This window comes from Schistocerca americana, chromosome 5 (genome assembly GCF_021461395.2).
Source record: "Schistocerca americana isolate TAMUIC-IGC-003095 chromosome 5, iqSchAmer2.1, whole genome shotgun sequence".
NCBI classification, from domain to species: Eukaryota; Metazoa; Arthropoda; class Insecta; order Orthoptera; family Acrididae; genus Schistocerca; species Schistocerca americana.
In genome coordinates this window covers 415,308,889-415,334,598 of record NC_060123.1, presented here as the reverse complement: position 1 = coordinate 415,334,598, position 25,710 = coordinate 415,308,889, and the positions used below count along the sequence as shown (strand labels likewise).

The window sequence follows — 25,710 nt, the reverse complement described above, 5'->3', positions numbered from 1 at the left end:
TCCTTTGGTGACACTAAAAATCATTGGTGAATTCAACTCCCACACCAAGTATCGATGTTCTGAGGGAACGAATCCGAAATGGATATGACCAAATGCGAAACGAAGCAGGAGTTTTCCGCAACGTACGTCAGAGTACGGAACGCAGCCTCAGTGGATACATGGAAGCAGGAAGTGGCCACCTCAAGCCGTTTCCGTAAATGTATTATTTTTGTACCATGTATAATAAATCCTTTCACACATGTAAATGTGTTTGGTAAATTGATCATTTTTGCGTTCATGAACAATAAATTTTTACATACTTTTTTCCAAAGTTTTGATATAAAAAATAAATCCCTAGAGATCCTGACATCCACTGATGAAAAAAATCACAACATGGAGGAGTTGTGCGGCATAATCGATAGTTGGTAGGCGTGTTTCTACATCTGAAAGTTGGTGTCTATTCACATTTCGCGCCAGTCACATAAGACTGGCGCCAGTAGTGCCACTATGACGATGCAAATCAGGATTGCTTTAAATACGCGCTGTAATGGTCATGAGCGTTGTTACCATTGAGATTGGACGTGATGCGTTGATGTTAGTCAGGAAAGCCTTTGAGGCACAAAGACACCATTATCACCACTTCACTGGATTTGAACGAGGTCGTTTAATAGGGCTGTGATAATCTGGATGTTTCTCCTGCGATATTGCAGGAAGGTTTGATAGGAATGTAGTCACTGTACATGATTACTGGCCGCGCTAGTCACGAGAATATATAGTCGCAAGAAGACTGGACTCCAGCTGACCATGTGGCAATACCGAAGAGGAAGACTAACGCTTTTGGCGTATAGTTCTGGCGCATGGTGCTGCATGTGCAACAGAAATTTGAGCAGCAGTTGGCATCATAGAGACACAACGAACTGCTACAAATAGGTTACCACAAGGCCAGCTCCGAGCCAGACGCCAAGTAGCCTGCGTTCACTGACCCCAAACCACTGCTATTTACGACTTCAGTGGTGTCAAGTGGGATCTCGTTGGAGTACAGGGTGGAGGTCTGTTGTGTTCTATAATGGAAGCTAGTTCTGCCTCGGTGCCAGTGACGGCCTCGTATTGCCAGTTAAGGGCCTGCAACTAGCCTGTCTACTTGATAGACACACTGGAACTACACCTGGTATTACAGTTTGCTGTGTGGTTTCGTACGTCAGCAGGAGCACTCTCCTGGTTACCCCACTTACCCAGGCTGCAAATTTGTACTTCTGTCTGGTGATTCGATCTGTGATGCTGCCATTCATGAAGAGCATTCCACGGGGCGTTTTCCAACAGGATCATGCTCGCCCATATACTTCTGTTGTAATCTAGCATATTCCACAGAGTGTCGACATGTTGCCTTGGCCTGCTCGACCAACAGATCTGTCTTTAATCGAGTACGTATGGGACATCATCGGAAGACTATTCCAGCGGCATCCACAAACAGCATTAACCGTCCCTGCATTGATGGACGAGACTACCGACTAGACTGTAGACAGCTGCGTGTCAAGAATTTCAGAAAATGTATCATGACGTGCCATGGAAAACAGTGCACAATAACGGAAACAAAAATATTCCAGTAAACATTTGCCCACGTATAGCCGTTTGCGGGATAATTGCGAATGTGGGATTCTGAGCAGCCATTGACGTCATTTAGTACAGAGGTATCCGACGTCTGAATTTCCCTATTAAGTCACCATCTAGTTTCGCTGAAAGTTCACCGCTGGCTCATCGTTGGGAAATATGATACGGGCGTGATGAGGCATTGGCATACTTTGCTATTAGTGTAAGATGACATGTAAAACGCAAATATGGTGCCAGATAGGTTGAGCAAGCCTGGTACCTTGACCTCCAAGATCGCTTGACCTCAATTCTCAGGTTTTTTCTGCCTTGTTTACGTTACTCGCCTTGATACGGTTAAAGGACTGGGGCAGCGAATTGTACAATCTTATCAAGAACTCCTAACTCACTGCGCAGACGGGCGCACATTGTATCCACCTGCGAGAACGGCAGGAGCAGCACCCCCTTTAACGTATTCGAATGGTGACACGTAACGTGCTGAAACAACACAGTATTTCTTGTTAAGCTAGGCCAAGGGTAAACAATGAGCTCAATTAGATGAGAACCTATTCATAAAGTTTATATTTCTAATAAGTGTGCGTCAGTGGGGCAATATTTCATACAGAAGGCATAGGAAACTCATAGCCAGTCATTCTCAGTTACCTCAGAAACGGTTCGGTTCCGGACACATGTTTACTGAAACTCTTCTGATTCTACTATCTTATATTTTCATCCGCTCAGTTTTCCCAGTTAATTTCGATACAGCCTCTACACACAGCACATCACTGTACAATGCCTGGAAGTGCGTGTTTCGCACTGATATTAATCGATTTTCCCTTCTCCATTCTCGTGTAGAGAGATGGAAAAATGAAGGTGCGTTTTCGTACACGTCCCAATGACACCAATTTTATTATCGTGTAAAATAATTGTCAATGAATAAATACAGTATGACGCGGGACAACACTCAGAACATTTTTGTGTCAACTGACTCTGGTGCGACTGTGATATTTTCGTCCCAGAGCGATAGACAAATTCAGTGGTATAACTGATGAGAAATTACGCAGTACAAATAATTTAAATATAGGGGTTTTGTGCTATAGATACACGGCACCCAGAAGTTTGAACCATTCTCAACGGCAACTGGCATCACCAAGGCAAGCGATATGTAATGATGTAAATAATAAAAATCTATACAATAAAATAATTCTGGGTATCAGTCTGAATGTTTATAAAACACTAAAGCAACCGAATTGCCGACGTTACAAACCAGCTTTGCAGTAGTCTTCTTCATGTCTTCCCTGCCGAGTCAACCATCCTGAAGAGGACCGCTTTAAATGCGGTCGAAACGTCAGCAATTTAGTTGCTTAGCGTTCTATAATGGCACGGCTTAATATTAAAAATTATTTTATTCGGATATGTAATAGTATTTACGGTAACTTCTTGTGAAACTTACAACAGAGTTTTATCACTGAATGTGTCTCATACAGATCTACTGCTCTGACGCAAAAAATACCATAAATCCATTTAAAAAATAATGCCTGTGTCTCGGTGACTAGCCAGGTTGCTCCATGAACCGCTGGTGACTATTCGGCTAGATTAAACGATATTACACATCTTTAACGCATCAAAAGTTATTTAAACTTGGGCTCCTTACCCAATACAAGGTATATGATAATAGCAAAGACTGCCGCGGGCGGTATTCGGCGAGTTTGCACAGGGACTGAACTTTGCACGTGCTGTTATGTCGAAGGTTACCGAAAGCACGGCAAGCTGCGGAAAACTAGACCTTGCAGGGTTCGTTGTCCTGCCAGATCGACTACCGTGGATTCGAGCAGCGAATAGATGCGCCACTGTGCTTCAAACAGCATACTAATTCGATGGAAGCTGTGAGCAACTGTACTATGCAGAATCAGTTCCTCCCCACGCGATACGGAAGACAGCATCTCACTTGTGCATCTCTGCCTCGGCAAACGTAAGCGGGCACAGAGTTTAGTCTGGCTGTGGCAACACATATACTGGACACTCGAGGCGTGTAATGCGTTCCGCTTGCTAACAGGAAGTGGATGAGGTACACTCGTGCGGGAGATTTTCACATTGTGTGAAATGGAGCTCCCGATACGTGTGCCATTGTCTCTTACAGGTTAACGGTACAGATACCTACTGTCCAATCATGTGCATCTGTTCCTTTGTCTATAAAAATTTGCACTTAAATTATTTCTTTGGTAAAATAATGCATCACTCTCTTAGTTCTGAACTGTGAGTAAACTACTTGTTTGAGCCTCTATACCAATGGGCACCTGTGGGACATTATCGAGCGAGATATGTAAGTCTCTGACTTAGGTCCAGTCAATGTCTGTTGTGTGTGAGGGGAGGTTGAATGGTCATGGATCAAGATGGCTATACATTACTTTCGAATGCGACACACTATTTGCTTGACAGGGCTCGCGCAAAATAACTTAGCACTTCTGCAGAAACGAATTCTCGTTTTTCCCGCTGTAAAATTGACAGTTTCCAGAGTCGCTAGCTGTGGCTTTAAAGTTCTTCATTGGGAGTAGGTTTCAGTTGTTAATTCACGCGATGGCCGCACGCAACGGAATCTACAACACCACTACTGTTGCCCCCCCCCCCCCCCCCCCCCCCCGCCTTTCAAGCGGTCTGCGCAGGTACAGGCCAAGTTATTTAGTGGATAATTAGGTAGATTATGCATTTTGAAGCTAGTTTTTTAAGGACTTATTATCACAGCGTTCTCCTCTCCACAGTTTTCGTTACCTCTGTGTGCACAGGGTTCAGGTATTATAAACGCAGTGGGCAACAGTGACACACTGTAACTGCCTGAGGAGTATTATCTGTACTCTAAAGCTCATGTTACCCAACGTTCTGTGTTACCTTTTATGTAGGAGTCGTATTTGCGTTAGAGGCAACACTAGGAGAATATTAGCAAATTATTGGGAATCAATGTTTCATTCACTTCCTGATGTCAGGAAAATCAGCTGTATAACTGGAATAAAAATGTTCGGGTGTATACTGTAGAAATGCCACATGAATGGAACTTCGTTTTATCTTAGCTGTCTGGGCTTGAAACTAGATCTTACACATGTACAAGGGTCTCTAACGTTCTTCGAGTGTTGTAAATGTACAGTTTAATAGAGCACTCTGTATCGACGAATGTAGAAAATATAGAAATCAAGAGCAACAGCGGAATTGTGACAATGTATTGCTTTGCTACAATGTACACGATTTTTCGTTTTGACATACAAACTTGCTATTTTGAATTTCGATGTTCATAAAATTCTATATCTCGCATTCGTTGTACAGTTCTTACTTTCTAGTCACGACGATTTATACAGTACCGTTTGCCCAATCACGCCATCGGCAGGAAAGCTATGTTCAGTTCAGTATGAAGGATTTAGGGAAGGAGTACGTGATGGTAATACAAATTTTATGGATAATTTACTGTTGGTACTATAAATCATTCTTCAGCATTGTAGTGCGAATCTGGAACCGCTTTGACTTTGTATGCGCTTTCCAAGGAAACGAGAGTTCTCTGCAAACGCAGACTAATTATTACAAATTGCTGAATCTAAAGGTGTTATTAACAAATCTATATTTTATGAGCTTTTTCTACAATGCTGTAATGATTTATAGGCATTTGAAGATGATGTTTAGCTCACCAGTATTTATCTGTTGACATTAAACACAGAAAATTTAAATACATATTCCATTTAGAGATATTACACACAGAAAATAAAAGAACAAGGCTTAGTACTTAATTATATAGGAAATAGATTCTTTCCAATATTTCTTTGAAAATTTTAAAATGTATAATAAACTTTTAAAACTAGTTACAAGTCAGTTTGCAAGTGATTTTGATGAGAAATTGTAAATTACAAGTATTTTTCTGACAGTCAAAACACCTTTCAAAGATAATTGAATGCATTTCCCAAATACTGAACAGAACATGGAAAAGTATTATAAAGTTTCAATTCGAACGTTTTCATACAACTTTCCAATTTGCTAGCTACTATTTAATAATAATATGCATAATAATTTTATCAGTTTTACTATTGTGTAACAAATAGCATTTAAATATAAATGTATTGTAAATAAAAAAGAAAGAAAAACATTATAGGTGAACCCAGCAAACATACTGTGAAACGGAGAAAAGATAACATGATCATTTAATACGATAGTTGTGTTTCTGAATAGTTCCTTATGGAACATTTGGAGATGTCAACTGTATACCTTCAGTTTATAACAGTACTTATTGACATAAAAATGGCTGGAAATTTCGTGTATAAGCTGTGCAAAGTGTTTGTTATTTATAACTTCTGTGTGACTAGGCGGCATTTGACGCTTTACCGGCTCAGTTCTTGCTAAAAAGAATTGTGTGTCTTGGAAAGTTAACTATTCTAACAGAAACAGTAACCAGTCGCAGTTGCTCTTTTGAAAAATTTATTTCTTCTCTACGCTACATTTCAGTCACCAGACAGTCCTAAATTGATTGCTGTTTGCAGTAAATTACTTGCTAAATTACATGTAAGTCTTGGCCAAAGTTGTAGCGATGATACAGAAACATTCACTATGTATGAAACTTTATAACATGTCAAATGGAGAGACACCAGTAAACTGCTCATTGTTTACCAGTGTGAGTAAAAAGCGGTCGAAAAGTTGTTGGTTTGCTTATATGTCGAACAGTTCACTCATATGTGAAAATCCAACATTTCACCTATCTGTCTTGCCTTTACGCCACGTTATTTGTTTGGCAACGACCTACAAGTTATTTATATGAGGCAGCTCAAGTATACTATCAAACCTGGAGAGAAATTAATATTTAAAGAGAATAGCTTGCAAACTGGTTGATTGTTATAACTGAATAATAACCATAGTGTGCGTATTTGGTGATAATGTTGCCTTAATTTTTATTCTCAGATTTAACTATCTTTTCGCAGATTTTTATTTAACACGTAGCCTAATACAGTAGGGTCTACAGATTTCATAGTCAGTGATACTGAATGATATTTTTGAGTTAATTTCCTTATAGTACAGAAATTTAAAGCCTTGAGTAAACTTTCAGACGCTGTTAGTATTTAAAAGAGAGTGACATAAGCATTTGTTTAAAAGCACACTGTAAGTCTTGTATTACGGTTGTAATCTACTATATTGCACAGTGACTGCTATTGATTTAAACAGTCGCATGAAAAATAATTCTCCAGTTAACGTTAACGAGAATAACTATAGGAGAAATCTTGAGGAAGCATTTCATCTTGTTAATCATTACTGTCTTTTCAACAGTAATTTTTTGAAATATCTCTACATTATTTACACTGTCAGTTGCTGTCGGATCAAGATTAAATTAACATGATAAAGGTGATTGCGTGTTAGATGCTTCTGTCACACTGGTTGAACATAGAATTATTTTTTCTGATGATGTGCACAGATTGTCCCAAAGCTGAATCTGTAATTTGTGTACATTGCTTTTTAAAGTCATTACTTTATTAATCGCTTATTACAGCCTCTGGGATCTCATTTAATTAGTTTTGCCTACATACATTCACTTTTGTGCTTGCCTAATATGAAGATTTAGCAGTTTGTTGTAGTTACTATTCCATCATAGAGCCTACTAGAGTTGTGCTTGCTACATAGTCTACGAGAAGTAGTGGAAGTGATTTCTTGCTTCCTTCAGATTTCTAATTTACGTTTTCTTGACATTCACTGTTGCTTCACATGTATTAACAGCTTATGTCTGAGGCAAATAAAGCGCATCACTCCCTCAAAGCTGTCGATATTTTAAAAACTGGTACCACATTTTTCAATTAGCAGTTAAGAAAATACAAGTTATTACCTTTTCTGCAAATACTTCCAGCATACAAAACTGGTTAATGTTTGGTTAGTCTCAAGACCTTATCTTCGAAAGTGGGACGATAGAGCGACATTCTTCATGGGCTATACAAGTCTATTAATTACAATGAATTATTGAAATGAGAATCACAGAAAACTACACGATGTACGTGTAGTCCCAAAATCTTGAATTACTGGTGATGTAAAATTATTTACTTTCTCACATTTCGAGATTTTTGTTGCATCTCTCCTCATTACCTAAGGAGTAACGAAATTTTTCGCCATAATTACCGATTATTCCTCATGAGCTGTATTTCACACATGGTTATCTGAAGGATGCCTTTGTGTTCTGAACCGATATTGGTTTGTGGGCACTGGAAACATGCTTTTATGTCAAGTGACTGCTGCATTCTGAAACGCACCTTTTCTGTTGGCAGAGATTGCTTACTCAGAGACCTTGCTATACGTGAACCTGCGACGATGGTGATCCAATATTCAGTCTGCCAGTACCAATGAATAAAGCGACCTCTCGAAGCAGGTGAGACTTAGGAAAAGATAACAAGCAAGGAGTGTTGCAGTAGACTCACTTGCCATGGATATTTAATTGAGAGAAGAAATTCGCTCACGTGAAAGGGGCTTTATACTAAGATACTAATTAATGAAAAAGTGCCAGCTTTGTTTAGCTCCTTCAAATAGAGTTCGCCTCTGTAGCCGAATGGTCAGTGCAGCTGACTGTGATGCAGGTTGCCCAGGTTCGTTTCGCAGTACTGGCAGGATTTTTGCTTGGTGCAAAGACTGAAATGGGGTACAATCAACCTCGTGATGCCAATTGTGAGGAGCTTCTCACATGAGAAGTTGTGGGAGTGGTGTGCTGACCCTACATCAGTATTGGGACAAGGGGGACATGAGCACAAAGTACCGTTATCCAAGATGGCGGCTGTGACGTCAGCTGATGATGTCATCCAAGATTGCGGCCGTGACGTCAGTAATTGACATCATTCAAGAAGGCGTCTGTGACATCAGCTGATGATGAAAGTACCGTTACCCAAGATGGCGGGAAAGTGCCACGCCCCCTGGCGGGAAAATTGAATTTCAGAGGGAAGATAGGTCGCTTGGGTTATCTCTACTAACCTAAGAAAATGGCGGGAAAGAAAGGGCACTTGGCTACCTCCACTAACCTAAGCCAATCGACCGCCACCTCTTCCTAGAAAATGGTGGTGAGAGGACTCAGCCTGTGCTGGGCTGCTGGAGGGAGGAAGGAGTGTACTTTATTTATTTTGGGACAATGTATTTAGGCATGGATTTTGGGAGATAGTATATTTATCTCAGTGATACAGAACATACACTCTGACATGCTTGGGGTCATGGCTCACAGCATACAGACCTACAAACAACTCGTAAATTACCCATGTATAATAATCTGCAGATGCACTCGCTAATTGTAAACAGCCCAAAATAATGCACTGCACAGCCTACAGACCTGCAAACCACTTGTAAAATAATGCAACACATGTATGTCCAGAGATCCAAAAAACTCATAAATTGTCAAAACAATAATACTCTGCATACATAGTCGCTGATTTTCAACTCTCGAAATCATGTACCAGTCTTTATTTAAACAATTTGAGGCACTACAGCCATCCATCGTGGTCGACATGGGGTCCAGAGTCGAACTGACCTAGTGCACAGTACTGCCACCAGAGGGCACTGGCATCCTTTCCATGATGTGATCCAAGATGAAGAGGGAAAATGGCGGGAAACAGTGTGGTCACCATGGGGTCCGGAGTACAACTGACCTAGTACCCAGTACCACCACCAGAGGGCACTTTGTCCATTCTGTGATGTAACCCAAGATGGCTGCTGGGAGGGTGAGGGAAAATGGTGGGAACAGTTAGGTCTGGAGTTCTGCTGGCCTAGTACACAGTACCACCGCCAGAGGACATTGTCTTCCATTCCATGATGTAATCCAAGATGGTTGTCTGGAGGAGAAAATGACTCAGCCTGTGCTGCGGTGCTAGGGAGAGGAAGGAGTGTACTTTATTTATTTTGGAGAGATATTATATTTATTACACTGGTACAAAACACACGCTCTGACATGCATGGGGTCACACCACACAGCCTACGGACCTGTAAACTACTTGTAAATTACCGAAATAAACCACTAAGACAAGCAAACTATTCCTAATTTACCAAAATAATTTCAGTACACATCACACAGACATGTAAACTCCTCCTAAATAATGTAGTACACTGATTTGTAGACACGAAATCAACTTGTAAACTAGCCAAATAACACATAGCACAGCCTACAGACCTGCTCGCAAAATAATGCAATCAACTTGCGCAAGCACTGCCCACTGCTTCCTGTCTACTGGACCGCACAGGTGGCTTCTGGCAGACCCCCCCTCCCCCCAAAGTGATGCAGCCATCAGCTGCCAAGCCACACACAGATGCCATTTTGTGTCCCTCAAGCATGAGGCGGTGCTTCCCTTTCATACTTGACACCTGAGAACTTCCTCTCGAAATACGTGATCAGGTAGACACCATTGCTGACACGACTAGATGGGAGTGAAGACCTATTTGAAGAGTGCAGACGCTCCAAGGGCGCATGCGCATCGACGCCACTGGCAGATGCAAGCCAGCGTGAGCCATCACTCTCACACCACTACTGCCTACAGCGAGCAGGTGAAAGTTTCCTCTATTTTCGGGTGTACAGTTAGAGTTCTTCCAGTGTTATACTGACATCACATAACTCCAAGGGATGCTCACACTTGTCTCATGCATGATACCTATGGATACTGATGTCATTGGTGCCTAGGGGATTTCTATATCGGATGAAGTTAGTGGATCTTTTATAGTTCGTAAGTTTTCTCTGTTGAGCTGATAGGTGTGAATCATCAGTTGATGACGCCATCAGCTGGCGTCTCCGCTGCCATCTTGGATAACGGTACTTGTGCTCATGTCTCCCTTGTGCCAATACTAACGGCTTCCACACTGCTTCTCGATGACGTCATTAGCTGATGATAAAACGGCTGTCAGTTGGTCCCAGTCGTCCTGTTTGTTGCCAAAACGTCGGTGCTTTCCTTTCTCCTTTGACTGAACAGTCGGCGACACAAGCTGGTATAGGGTGTGCAAAATGGTCTGGCCGCTAGATGTACAGCTGGTTAGGAAAGTGTGGGGAAAGTGGCACTGGTGGGGGGTCGCTCAGAGCGCTGCAGGGGAAATGTCGAGTGCTAGAGGGGAAGAGCCGCTCTAAACTGAAGCCTACACTCACATCTTTTGTAAATATTAAGCGAGTCCTCTCCACACCTACACTTGCATTGTGACCATTCAAAATAATCTACTGTCATCTCAACTTTCGTTGGTGTCTAGAAAGAATTCCGTCGATAAAGCACCAGTTTCTTTTCGGCTGGCTTGTTAACAATTTGTGGCTTTCAGAGAAGCATCGTGAGCGGCGAATTTTGAGTAAAACCTACACATTCCTCTGGCTGCCACGTTAATATTTGCTTCTTTTGCCAAAACACAGCGAAGTTTACACTGTCTCACCTCACTAACATGTTGTGCAGACACAATTGTGAGCGAATTCTGAAACAGTGCTTTATTAAGTATATTAAAAGAGGAACTGTGGAAAAGTAAAGTCAGTAGCTTATGAAAAAACACATCCTCTGTACAATCAACCCTATAATGTCTTCACATACGTTGTTCTAATGCCCATAGTATTTCTCATTTCACGAGCTATCGATGGCCCTTAAAAATTACATTCCCTTACCAAAAAAGTCTCTAGTTGTTGGAATAACACCGTAGATAACGAAGTTATATATAATAACGATATGGTGATATACTCCCCTCTTTGCGTGCAATCATTTGCCAAAATCTCATTTCGATGACCGAAACTATAAATGAAATAAGAAAAATGTTGTGGATATTTCACTCTGACTTTATCGCTTTTGTGGCGCGATCGCGAACGTGTGTTACATCAGGTCGATTTTTCTCGGGATTTTCTACAGACAGATACCTCTGCCCAAATTTAAAGAACAATTCAACATGTTAGCTAAATTTCATACCCAACGACATATTATGTAATATGCACCAAACGCAGACTCATAGCAACGCCTATTTTTTGTCGTACACTTTTCCGAATTTCGCGCAGTGTCTTGCTTTTGCACAAATATCACAATAACTATGACCTTTAACGAAATGGTGGGCACATGATCACGAACCTGACATATAAAGCTATTAGTAAAGTAAAAATTAAATTTTTTCCAGAATAGTTTGTGTAAAATCGTTTGAGAATGATTGCAGTGTGCGCGCCTCGATTCTGGCATCGCTGACGGGTCGAAAGGTGGAAAAAATTTATCGGCCTCCCGTTTGGAGCAAACGAATGAACTCTCCCAGCGCTTTTGGACGAAAACTGGTCACTGCGCTTCGTCCTCCGTATCTTGTGCGAGCTATAACCTCATCTTGCGTAAGCAGAGGCCTCTGTCTTCAAACACGTGTAGTTGTTGAACCAACGTCGTACTCCGAAAGGACATTGCGATGTTCGTTTGGAGACCGTGTGTGGTAAAATCTCCTGCTCTCACTTTTCACGCATGCGGTTTAGTATACAGACATAACAGGCTATTTCGGGCGAACAGACAGTCCTTAAAAGACGTTAACTGGCAGGTCCGCGAGTCCGGCCGGACATCTTCAGCCGCTGCCGCCCACGCGCGGCCCGTCGCGTCGCTTATCTGATGCCGGCCGTCCGGAGCCAGGGCGCGCGCGGCCGTCCCCGGCGTGCCCTAAACTCTGAGATACGACCCATTAAAAGGGCGCCGGCATTCGTCGTCAACCTTTACGACCCATAAAAACTCGCGCCGCCGTAACGAATTACGCGTTACATGTGTTTATTTTGCTGCGATTATTCGCCTGGACTTCTTACGCCGTTACTCCCGAGTCTTGCTGATAAATTGAGAAACTCATTTGCGGACAGAGTCGCTTCAGATGGATATGAAATACGTGGCTTGTGTTTCTGACTTGGGGAATTGGAGGAAGGGGGCTGGGGATGGGGGGACAGAAACTGTGCCCTGCAACTTCCGGGCTGCAATGTCGTCTCGAACGATCTATATCATCCAATTCTCGGTATTCATTAAAAAGTTGGTGGGTGTTAAATTTTGCTCTTTCTGTCAAAAATATTGTTGTGGAAGTACGTTATCTAGTTTTCTAGGACGCTGGACTGATATTTCACAAACGCGACGTAATCTTAGTTTTCTCGTTATAACAGCTTGTTTTCATACCGAGTGGATAATTATAGTAAAAAAAAATTTAAAAAATGTTTTGGGATCACATTTGCTTGGTAAAAAATAATTATATGTTGGAATGGTGAAATTGCAAAACGACTTAGTCCAAATTTTCTCGGTGCCTGATTTACGGGCACAGCCATATTCCAGTGCCCAAATTGCTACGTTTAACAGAAAAATCACTTCAGTCCCCATTTTCTGTACAGTATTTCTAGTCCCAGAAAATTAATGTTTACCGGCAAACCAAGCTTGGTACAGGACTTGTTTTGCTTGCCAGGTATTTACATATAATTATTAACACGTTCATTAATAGCTTTCTCTCGATAATTTATGTATATTAATATAGTCTGTACGGTAGACCTACGATAGGTAAGTAGAAAATGACAATGGCGTCTAATAGCAGTGATTTATGTGTTGATGTTGTTGAAACTGAACAAAAGAAGTTAATGACCTAAGAAGGAATAAATGGAGTAAAATGAGTTCAGAATACAAGAGAGCTACATTGAAATGTGCAAATGTTAATGGTCTGGAGCATATAAATCATATCGAGAAGTTAGTTTCGGTCAGAGAAACAAGACCTACTTGTGGGTAAGCAAACTGGGTTTAGTCGTGTTTCACAATAATTACTGTTGTACACATCTTTGTAGATTAGTGACATAATGACGTCAATAATATCACTGTCCGTACTGATCATCACAGTCAAAGCAACCAATAACGGTTGAACCAAATGTATTCCATCTGGAACTTTTGTGTTTACCATATGACATTACACTGGTGCGTCTTCTTCAACGTGTTGCTCCCAAATGTGTTTACTGAATACTGCATAGAGTGCCACAATGATTAATGTATTTACATGACCTGAGGATTTCAATTTAATTTGCCGAAACTAGTTGTCTATATATTTACTGTGATCTAGGCAAATAAAACTTCTCTAGTAAGAAGCTAACATTCTGCAAATTCAGAGATCTCTCTCCTGCTCGCAACATCCGTTAACCGTAAAAAGCAAATAGCATGACAACAGTAACGGTGACGACTGGTGATACCAGTGCAGTTGACAATAATGTTTTGACAATGTAAAACGATCAAAGGCTTTCGCTCAGAACTGAATGCGTCGTACTGCGTCGACTGTTTTCATTCAGCTGCTCTCACAGACCTGTTCCAGTCAAAAGAATGAATAATTCAAGCGATACATACGAGTAGAACTATAACCGAATGAGTCGACTGTTTCCCAGCAACATACTCAGTCGACTGTTTTCATTCTGTTGTTCCTATCACCTCTACCTACCACTCATGCTTATCCAAATGGTATGTGCCCAGTTAATGAATACAAAACCAAATACGTATGCAAGATGTCAAGTATGTTCAAGTCAATGATTAATTCAATGCATTTTATGAAAAAAAAGCTAAATGAGTAAAATTGCAGTTTGATTTAAGTTTCTTATATATGGTTATTTCCCATGATGAGTTATTGTTCTATGTATTTTGAATGCGTTTTTCACCAAACGAAGTATATTTCATGTATTTATACATCAGAAATTTATTTCGTAACCACAAATGAAATTAATTTGAAATATGGCTTCAGCCTACCTTTGTCTATAAGAATTTGAGCAAGAAGAAGGATATAAAGTAACGTAATTTCATAAACTTTTTATGTCACATACATGTATGTATAATATCACATCGTAATTTAGTGCAATATTCACTTCAGTACGATAATAAACCGTTCTTTGTTGTTTCTAAAGATTTACTTCTACGAACTTCAAAGGCGATTTGCAAATTCATGATTCACTTGCAAATGCGATGAGCAGATAATTTATTTCCTCGGATTCTGACCAAGGTTATGGAGTGATTTTCCTTGGTTTTAAGGCAAATTCCAGAACCGTGAACCTCCCGAAACGTTCCCAATTGGAACTCCGTCTGTCCCACTACCATCTAGTCTGGTATTTGACTGAAAAGACCCAGTGGGTCAGAACGCTAAAAGACTGCTCTTTCTCTAAATTTACGATTAAGGAATAAAAAAAAAGCTTTATTCCTTGACCGCATCGTCTGCTATTGGCAACGCATTGTACATGCTGAGGAAGGCATCTGTCTACACTTCGACACACTGGGTAAATGGCAGGCTATGAAGCCACAGATCTGGGTTTATAAACTGGTTGGTCACAGAGTTTATTGCCTCCTCTGGCTATATTTTATGTCTGTTAAAAATGGTGAGTTGCTCCGCGATTTGGAACCCATGTCAAACTGTAGGTTCCTCTACAAATGACTAGCTGATTGACTTCCAAGGTCGGGATGAGACAAAGACACGTCACCTCCGATAGGACTATGCCTAGTAAAGCACCGTGGTCTTGAAACAAGCCTTTGGATTGATGCAGATTTTCCTTCTACATAAAACAGAACACTTACATACATCCGAGGTCCTCATACTTTTGTCTCGGACATAAAAATAAAAAATTAAATTAGAAAGATAGTGCACATACCTTAGCCCCCATAACTATGCTTCGTTTTCGGGAGTTTTCATTGATTTTTAATGCGACCGTCAAAGCTTGAAATCCCCTCACGAATAATATTGTCAGTTGGGACTTCCTCCGTTTCTCTGCTGCCTTGCCTGGACTATGGCGAAATGTAACCGCCCGCCCTACCATTAGGACGATACTTTATTTTTCGAATGCCTCAAAAAAATTAGGCGTTGTTCTAGTGTAGACGTATTGTAGTTCTTAAGCAATTTTCGATTGAACTCACCAATTTCATAACTGTTGTTCGTTCTGTGTGGCGCAGTGCAGACGGTTATTAACGGGGAAAGTAATGTAATTATAATATCTGAAGTAGCGTTTGTAAACTTTAAGTCATGCTTCTACAGCAGATTTTGGGCAGATGTTTCCTTTCTTCCTTCAGTATGTCCCAGGCTGATACCCTCTCCATTCCTGGAAATATACTAACGTATGTAAAAACTAGAATGAGATTTTCACTCTGCAGCGGAGTGTGCGCTTATATGAAACTTCCTGGCAGATTAAAATTGTGTGCCCGACCGACACTCGAACTCGGGACCTTTGCCTTTCGCGGGCAAGTGCTCTACCATCTATGTAAACACTGCAGTACTCAGAAATAATAGCCCAATTGAATCCAAACTTGGATGATACATAGAGCAGCGTATCAGTGGCTATAGATGTAAATTATTCTCCTATGAGATTGCACGGAAGCTCTCGAGAATCTCGCCGATAGCGCAGGGATTTCTATCCATCCGTGTGAAACAACTACATCACATTCAGCGAGAAGAATTGATAGAAACGGTTTTGCAGGATTTTCTTTGAATTTTTATTGGGATTTCATGACCATATCTACACCAGTTAATTATTATTAAAGATTAATTTCATAAGTTAATATGCACAACAGGCTGAGTTTACTGCTGTACAACCTCTATAAGGTGGACACTTCCATTGTCGTGCACCTACTATGAACTGCTGACGACAATACACACTGCTCCTACATGCTTTCGCTGGCTTCACCTCAGAAGAGAAAAATAAAATCTAAATACAAATCTCTACAAAACATGTCCCGTATTCGTCGCCGTACGGATTTTGGTGATTCAATACTTACTATTCAGTGCAATTATGAGTGGAGAATTTGCCTGTCTTGCTTTCAGTGGTTTTAATGGCAGGCTTTGAAAACAGATTTGTGTGAAAGATAGACAGCTCCAAGATTTCAGCTTTCGTGTACCCGTAGCGCGATTACGTGTACTGAACGCTACAGGATACCAGCGGAGAAACGCTCTTATCGGAGCACAAAAACGCGAATATACTCCTGTTTAAAAGATTAACTTAAAAGTGGGGTACCAGATGTCTCATTAACCCTCCTCAGCACCTTTAAAACTTTCCCAGAGGTTATGTCATGCAAGCATATTCGCGCTCTTTTTAACATGCAACTCTTCATTCCTCTCCCATTGGCACTGTCTCCTTCATTCTTTTACCAGCAATGTTTGGTCACTGTCAACTATATCTCACTGCCACTATGGACCTCCCTTTATCTCACATTGCCCTCGTCTCATTTGCTCTTTCTATAATACAACCACTGTCTAATATCTCCCACTATTTGTCACTTTTTCGTCTATTTTCCACTGCCACACTATCCTCATCTCTCAGCATAAAAATGCAGAAATATATCCGCATGCCTAAATTAATGGGACACTTTTTGACGGTGTTGAAGACAGAATGAGACAGCTGCTATTCCACTTTTCAGAGTCTTTTAAACAGACTTGTTCGCCTTACTTGTACTCCGATAGGAATATTTTTCCTCTGGTTCCCTTCTTTTTCCTGATACAGCAGGGCATGTCGCTCATGAAAAGAACTTTAAAGGACAGTAAAATTTTAATAATTTACTTATGTGAAGCTGAAGTAACGCTAAACTATTTTTACACTTCAGACCGGATATTGCGCAAAAAATTTTTACTCGTGCTTCAGTGCTACAACGTGGGCTCCCAGAACATTTCTGATGATAATGGTGACGTTTATATCATCATACTGCTCCGTGCTACGTCACTTTATAAATTACATTTTCGCCTCAAATGGCATTTTAGTTGCGTATTTTACGTGAGCAAGTAAGGTAACTTTAAACCCCTATGTCTAGGATGCACCACATTGTTTTTTCTTCAACAATTCTTTAGCGGACATAATGAAAATTTCACACAAGAAAGAATGGTGTTTTATCTACACTCCCTATTTTTTCACGTAATCTCCATCCCGTTCTATGGCCTTCCTCCAGTGCGAAAGAAGGGCGTGTATGTCCTGTCGGTACCAATCCTTGTCCTGGTGGCGGAGCTAGTGCTTAACTGTGTGAATCACCTCCTCATTGTCCTCAAAATGTCTTCCGCGAATGGAATCCTTTAATAGCCCAAACAAGTGGAAGTCCGACGGGGCTACGTCAGGTGTAGCAGCCGTGGATGATTTCCCCGAATGCTGCAAATCGTGGAGCTCCGCCGAACCACCTTCTGATGACCTAAAATTCTCTGCCCAGAAACTACCTGTACTTCTGTCGAAAGCAAATGCTCCATACATTTTGCACAAGCATTTGTGAATACTGTGGTGTCACCGCCAGACACCACACTTGCTAGGTGGTAGCCTTTAAATCGGCCGCGGTCCATTAGTATACGTCGGACCCGCGTGTCGCCACTGTCAGTGATTGCAGACAGAGCGCCGCCACACGGCAGGTCTAAAGAGACTTCCTAGCACTCGCCCCAGTTGTACAGACGACTTTGCTAGCGATGCTACACTGAAAATTACGTTCTCATTTGCCGAGACGATAGTTAGCATAGCCTTCAGCTACGTCATTTGCTACGACCTAGCAAGGCGCCATTATCAATAGATATTTAAATTATAAAACATGTACCGTCAAGAGCGATGTTCTCCAATTATGGATTAAAGTTAAGTATTCCAAGATCTTCGTACTTTATTTGCTACTATCAATTCCCTTAACTGTTCCAGACCTCACGCCGTTCTGCGAGAGCTTAAAAGCGTGCATTTCGGCCTCCTCTAGCAACACGGTGTTGGCTCTTCTGCCAACACTTCAAATACTCCCCACAGTTTCTTTCTCTGCAGTGAGAAATCCAATGACGGCACGTTGCTTGTAACGTACATCAGCTACAAACGCCATTTTGAACGTGTCCTGTAGCTTCCCTCTCTGTCGGAAGTGACGAAAACTCGGTGCGCTCACTCAGGAGATTTCAAATAATACATACGTAACGTTCTTCGAATTCGTAGCATTGTTTTCGGCTGAGAAAAAAAGTGCAATGCGGTGCATTACTTTCTGGGCAACACCCGTATTTTGTCACTCATGGATGTTATGTATTATCAGATATGGTTTAATTAATTTCCACTTATGTGACATACGATATGGTAAACAATAATGCATAGCAGGTGGTATAGTTCGACAACTGCACACACGTGTGTGTCAAGATATGCAATGGTACGCTTATGATAAATGATGCGGATGGCCAGTTGGTATACTCGTATATGCTAACAAAATAGTCAACACATGACTTTGAACATATGAAGTGGAAGGCGTTCTGTTAATGTTTCTGTGTAAAAATATTACAAGTGAGTGGCAAATGCTTTCTGTTTCGTATAACAATTGTGATGGTTTGTGCAGATACGACGAACCAATTTTCCACAAGGAACATGTATACCCCGAGCTACTGTTGGTGAATGCATTGCGCATATTAAAACATTGTGCATAATTATTCACTTAAAACGGCGAAAAAAAATTCTAGAGAAACGAATACAGGTGCTCGACAACTGCAGTCATTAGCGCTGTGTCACCAAAATCATTTATATGACAGCAGCTCTTCTGGCAACAAACACAAGATGCACTTTTTATGGATCTACAGGGCGTCCCAGAAATATAGTGACAAACTTCGGGGGGTTTGTAGCGTTTGTTTTGAGGAAAAAATCGAGGACAGCAACCCGTACCTGGAAACTTCATACTGCAACGTGCCACTTCGGCATCCCTTCGGCAGCAAACGTGACTTTGTACGCTGGCGCACCGCGGGCGGAACGTCTCGCAATGTCGTTTGTTATTCAGTGATCACAACTAACTGCCACTATCGCCAGTGGAGAACATGGAGCTAGCTGCTGCGTAGAAACAGAGCTAGCAGCTGCATAGAATAGCCTTGGCTCATATGAATGCAGTGCTCTGTTGCCTCTGTGGATGACGTTTTCGGACACGGATTTCCACCCACAGTTTATGATTCTCCCGGAACCCTCTAAAATCTGAATGTTTTTCGGCATACGGGAGAAAAATAAAATGAAGATAGAAAGCCCTATCCGAATCCGTCATCTACCATGGCAACAGAGCATTGCATTCGTTGGGAACAAGGCATGTATAACAAGTAACTATCTCCTCCTTCTACAATGGCTACCATGCAATCAGTCGCAATCACTAATTAATAGAAAACATTGAGAGACATTCCGCTCAAGGCCTGCCAGCGTAGAAAGTCACGGTTGCTGCCTAGTGGCAGGCATCGGCACCTTCAGCTTCGACGAATTCTAACGTCATTGGATGAAATTTTCAGACACTGGTTTCTACCATCGATTTGGTCCTTAATACACCCTCTATAACCACTCTAAACTTGTCGGAAAATTTCAGGAACACCCTGCATAACACATATGTTTTGGACTTAGCAAATACCCCGAAAGCTCAACAAATTAGCGACAGTCTAGTCAATAGTGTTAAAAGTGCAAATAATATTTGATTAGTTTGTATACCTTGATGGCTGATGATGAGCACCAGTGGCTCAAAAAAGGATCGTAAATAAATTAATGTCATAAGATGAATAATCCTGAAACATTATGTCTAGTTGCGCTGATTACGTAAACAGATGAGCCAAAAGATTATGACCACTGCCTACAGCGAGAACGCGTGCGCCTGATGGTATTCCTCCCAAGCGTCGTCCTAAAGAAAGTATATAATCAGAACAGAGATAACTGGGACTCGTTCTAGAGATGATACGGGCTGCAAATTTGGAAATCAACTGACAAAAACCGATTTCCACAATCGGGAACGGCGAAGCTGGTAGGCCCTTTGCGTGCTACTGTCGTGGTTGAATGACTGTTTCAATCACGACTAGGCGACAAGGTGCTGGACGTCACCAGAGTGTGAAATTCGAAGGTTTACTAGCCCCTCCGCAAGCAGGATAGGTGGCGAACTGTGGCAGGTCTGAGGACAGAGTGCAGTGCTGGTGCATGTACAAATGTTTAGGAGCACCCCCTTCCGCACACATTGTCGAACATGGAGCTCAGCAGCAGATGACAACTACGTGTTCCCTGGATGACCCAACGAAATCGTCCGGTAGGGTTGCAGTGACCACAAGCTCATCGATATACTAATGCCGATTAGTGGAAACCTATGTTCGGATCGGATGAAGCACGTTTGATACGCCTTCATCCAGACAAACGGCTACTCGAAACATCCACCGTGCTATGTACGCACTCCCCTGGGGCTGTGGGGGATATTACCCTGGGCTCCCATGAGATTAGTCGAAATAACGAAGATAGCTGTGGACTAAATGTTATTGCGGACCTCCTGCATCCATCCATGCTTCATGTCTTATCCGTTGGCGTTCGCGTCTTCCGGCAGGTGAACTGTCTCTATCACAAGCTCAGAATAGTGCCACAGTGGTTTGAGGAGCATCACGTTGATGTCTTGGCCATCAAATTTGCTTTTATTAACCTGTTGGAACAAAACTGGGACGCTTCGTGGGCCAGTTGCACGCCCGCAAACCACCGAACTGAAGCTGGTGGGAATTACTTGACCTGTGCGTAGTCGTCTGGTGCGACATATCGGCAGAAACCTAGTAAGGAATTATCGAATCCATGCCACCGTGAATCGCTTCTATGCTGCGTTCCAAAGGTAGACCAACAAGCCATTAAGAAGATGGTGATAATGTTTTGGCTCATCGGTGTATCTTCATTATGGCGGGAAAGACCCAGGCCTAACTATTCAAATGTGCGAAGACGCGCATTCAAATATTTGCACAAATCTAAGGGAGAGATCCTCGTATTGTCGAACGAACACTCGGCTGCGCCGTCTAATGTAGGGAACTGTAACTGCTGCTGGAAGATCACTCAGTAGCTTGGTTCTGACCATATGACCATCGTGACAGAGTCATTACTGCTGGCCCTTGTCCCTTTGGACCCAATTTCTGAATCCAGTCTGGCAGCACCACAGAACGAGCCATTACCTGGCACTTGCTTGCGGATTAAAACTGTCTACGCGACCTGGAATCGAAGGTGGGACCTTTGATTTTCGCGGGCAAATGTACTACTAACTAAGTCATCATTCTGGAAACGATCCTTCAGGCTGTGGCTAAGCCATGTGCCCGCAATATCCTTTCTTCCAGGAGTGCTAGTTCTACGAAGTTTGCAAGGTAGGTGATGAAATACCGGAAGTAAAGCTTTGAGAACGTGCTGTGAGCCGTGCTCGGATAGCTCAGTAGGTATAGCACTTTGTCGCGAAAGGCAATGGTCTCAGGTTTGAGTCCCGGTCAGGTGCATAGTCACACAGTTCTAATCTACCAGCAAGTTTCAGACAGGCACACATTCCGTTGAAGAGTGAAAATTTCATTCTGGAAGCCATTACCTGCCAACTCTTGCGCTCAGTCGCTTCTAACTCGGTGCCAGCACACTATCAGCTCAGCGAAACACATTACCTGTCAGTACTAAAGCACTAATGTAAGAGCTTGTTTCGCAGTGTTCCGTTAGTTTGTAATTGAGAACTGGCACTCTGGCTAATTATCAGTACAGCGAGCTTTTTAACTGTATTAAGGAATTCAAAGATAAGTTTCGTTAATAGTAACTACAATATCTCTAGCGGCTACGCAGAATAAATATTTTTTTGAAAATAAAACAACTGCACTATACTTTATTTGCCAGACAACGTAATATGCCATGTGGTTTTATTTTTGCAAACTATATATTTCTTTGCGTTTCGGCTTAAGCCAGCATCAGAATCAGTCACGTAACAGTGCACTTTACTTTCAATGTTTTAAAGTCCTTGCTATATATTGCTATAATAAAGTTATCATCTTGTTTTATAATCCCTATTTTATGAAGTGAAAACTGTTATAACATACTTTTTACACACCTTTACAATGAAAGAGGGTAATAATTAAAAATATTGTTGCTCATTGACCTGTCTTATTTAATATTATACAGTATGTTACAGTGCTTTCAACTTCAAATTAGTATATTTACTTATACAGTGTGCGAAAAAAGTATGACTTTTTCGAAATGCCGTAGTTGTCTCGCATTGTTACGCGTAACTTTTAAATTTGGCTCAAATGTGCTTACAACCCTCCTCTGTAAATGTGCGATAGGTGGTACCCCGCGACGTCACCGTTGAGCTCGCCGATGCTTCAAACAACCAGGTGTCAACACATGTGAAGCAAAGTCCACAGCACCAAAGTTTCTTGTAAGGTGTAAGGCGTGTTCAAGATGGCACGTTATTTGCAAATTTCACCACAATTCTGCCCAACGTCTTTGTAGACGTGGCACACGATGAGAAAGTTGTCACATCCCCTCTTAACCCACATTTGGCGTTTTCTTTGACGCCTCTGCGAAGGAAGTCGGAACCATGACACACAGTATTGAAATCACTCGGTTTTCTTACGGTTAGCGGCCGCTCAGAATCGATACGAGGATCCCTCCACCGGTGACATAAAGGGCACTTGGGACGTTTATTCCTACACATTTTGCAATCGAAAACGACAGTTCGCAGTGAAATGGGAAACAAGATGATGTTGACGACTTTCGACGCAGCTGCAATTCCCTGGACGTTTCGAGACCACTCTAAGTGCATCATGGGGCTGCAGCCCCATTGTGCGTCATCTGACGTCTTTGAAGTGTAGTGCGACCGCAGTTGTTGCTCTGACATACTGGGTGTGAAACCAGTAGGAACTATTCGAAACCATTCGCCGGAATTTGAACGTGATCTAAAGCAGCAGAGGGTGTTTATACTTCTTCAGTCCTCCTGTTTCGCCCCCTCCTGTGGCGTGACCAAGGAGGGGAGCGGGACAGACAAGTGCACGAACAAAACAGCAAAGGGTCCCTCTAAGATCTCCAAGTTCGGCAACATCCTCGGTGCCATCTAAAGAACTTTGTTGAGACGCTAAAAATATATCTGTTGCTTCTGAGGCAGGCAACCTCTTTGACACCCTTAGGTGCGGTTGCATGCCCTCATGCGCTAGAGCAGCCATGAGGCACCACTGAGCTGAATGGATTATCGAAATATCTGACTGATAGATTTTTAACACGCTCAGCAAAGTGTTTGGGTGGCACCGAGTGTGTTATGGAACTGCGGAGTTTGAGACGGAGCCTTTGCCGTTTTATCCACGCACAACTCAACGTTGCACCTCTCCATGGGATTATTTTTCGGGGTAAGTCATCAAGCCAAGCGAAAGTTTTCCGTGTACAAAAACGTGCTATGAGAGTTATATGTGATGTGAACTGAAGAACATCTTGCAGAAGCCTGTTGAGGAAACTAGGGATACTGACTACTGCTTCCCAATATATTTATTCCTTAATTAAATTTGTCATTAAAAATATGTCACTTTTTCAAACCAACAGCTCAATTCATGGAATCAATACTAGAAAGAAGAATAATATTCACAATGATTTAAAGTCACTTACTCTAGTACAAAAAGGTGTGCACTATTCAGGAACCCAGATTTTCAATAACTTGCCAGCTGCCGTAAAAAGCTTAACAACCAATGAAATTCAGTTTAAGAGAAGCCTAAAGGATTTATTGGTGGACAACTTTTTCTACTCCATTGATGAATTTCTCAGTAGAACCAACTGATTTGTGTGTGTGTGTGTATGTGTGTGTGTGTGTGTGTGTGTGTGTGTGTATGTATATTTAAGTACAATCTAACTTCTGCACCACTTCAGAGCAGTAATGTGTTCATTGTAAATAAGTATTGTAGTAGTTCTATTATATGTTTATTACCCTATAAATAAAAAAAACATTTTTTAAATTTTAAATTCAGTGCATTAATGCGATCTTAGTAAATGAGTGTTTGTAAAATGATTCTTTCATATAGTGTTCATTAAAAAAAGTGACGATCATTCTACTTGGGACCTGTGGAAGGTACATTAGCTTATTTGTTTCAGATGTAAATATTTGTCATGTATTATTGTTTTTCTGACATGTTCTACATCCTGGAGGACCTCTTCTCTACGGATCAGTTGGAATGAAAGTAAATCTAATCTAATGTAAAAACGCCACAGGAGGGCTCAAAAAGCATTAGCACGATTTGCTGCTTCGGAATGTGTTTAAATTTCGTCAAATGGTTTTGAACAGTCCCTAGTGGTACCACCCTGTATATCAGAGGAAAAACTTTGGTCGCACTACACTCCAAAATGATCAGATCGCGTTCAGTTACGTTGCAGCCCTAAGATGTTCTTAGAGTATGGATGAATCGTCCGAGGGTGTCATCAGTACGGAATGTTGTCAAGAACCTCTCTCCCTGTTGCTCATCGTACTGCGAACTGTCGTTTCCGACCGTGAAATGTGTGGGGGACTCAACAATGCAATGTAAAGTGTGGTTTTATTGACGTCTTTGTACCACCTACTGAGTGGCGGTGTGGCTGAAATTATTTCCTCGTCCACTCGTAAGAAAACCGTATTATTTCAACGCTGGGTGTCGCGATTCTGATCTCCATCGCAGAAGTGTCAAAAGAAGGGGTGAAATGTGGGTAAGAGGGAATGTGACGACCTTTCCATAGTGTGACACGTCAACGATGGCGTTGGGCAGAATTAGGGTGAAATTTGGTGCCAGTGTGACATGATCAACCCACTTCATAACTCACATGAACTTCGTTTCGCATGTGTCGACACCTTGCTGTTTAAAGCGTCGCCGAGTCACAGGCCACCGCTCCTTCGCATCTATACAGGGGAACGTTGTAGGCACCTTTGAACTACGTTTCAAACTCACGCGTCGCAGCGGGAGGCAATTACTGGGTATCGAATAACTAATACGCTTTTTTTTAACAGTGTGTGAAATGACTGTATGCCTAAAATTATGTTAGAGTTTTGCGTGAATAAACGTATTGTACGCGTGCCACCTAAGAGCCACAGTTTATTTTATTTGTAGCAGTTAACACTAGCTTCTGGTACGGTTGTTCACGAGAACCTGACAACGTATTTTGTATCTACATTCTTTTACGTACGTTGTATATAAAACGAACATTTGCATCTATATATAAAACTACTCACCCGATCAAAAATGCCAAAATGCGACCGTCTAAAAATGAAATAAAAAAGGAAGCGAGGAATATGGAAAACGACGTTGTCTAGTGTCGTAATGTCATGGATTCGTATAATGATTTGTTTTCACTGACTGACAAATGTACTTTTCCTACTTCACAACCGATGCACCTCACAGTTTTATTTGTTAGGCCAATAGTAAATGAAATTTTTATAATTAATAATTTAAGTTACTACGTAGTAGCTTGTCAAATTGCATCGCAACAAATGTACCACTATTAAT

General features: G+C 41.6%; 1 protein-coding gene across 1 annotated transcript in view; it reads right to left on the bottom strand.

Moving 5' to 3' along the window:
* LOC124616408 (neuronal acetylcholine receptor subunit alpha-7-like) overlaps positions 1-25,710 on the bottom strand; it is a 330,693-nt gene that overhangs the window by 240,398 nt on the left and 64,585 nt on the right. The window lies entirely within an intron of this gene.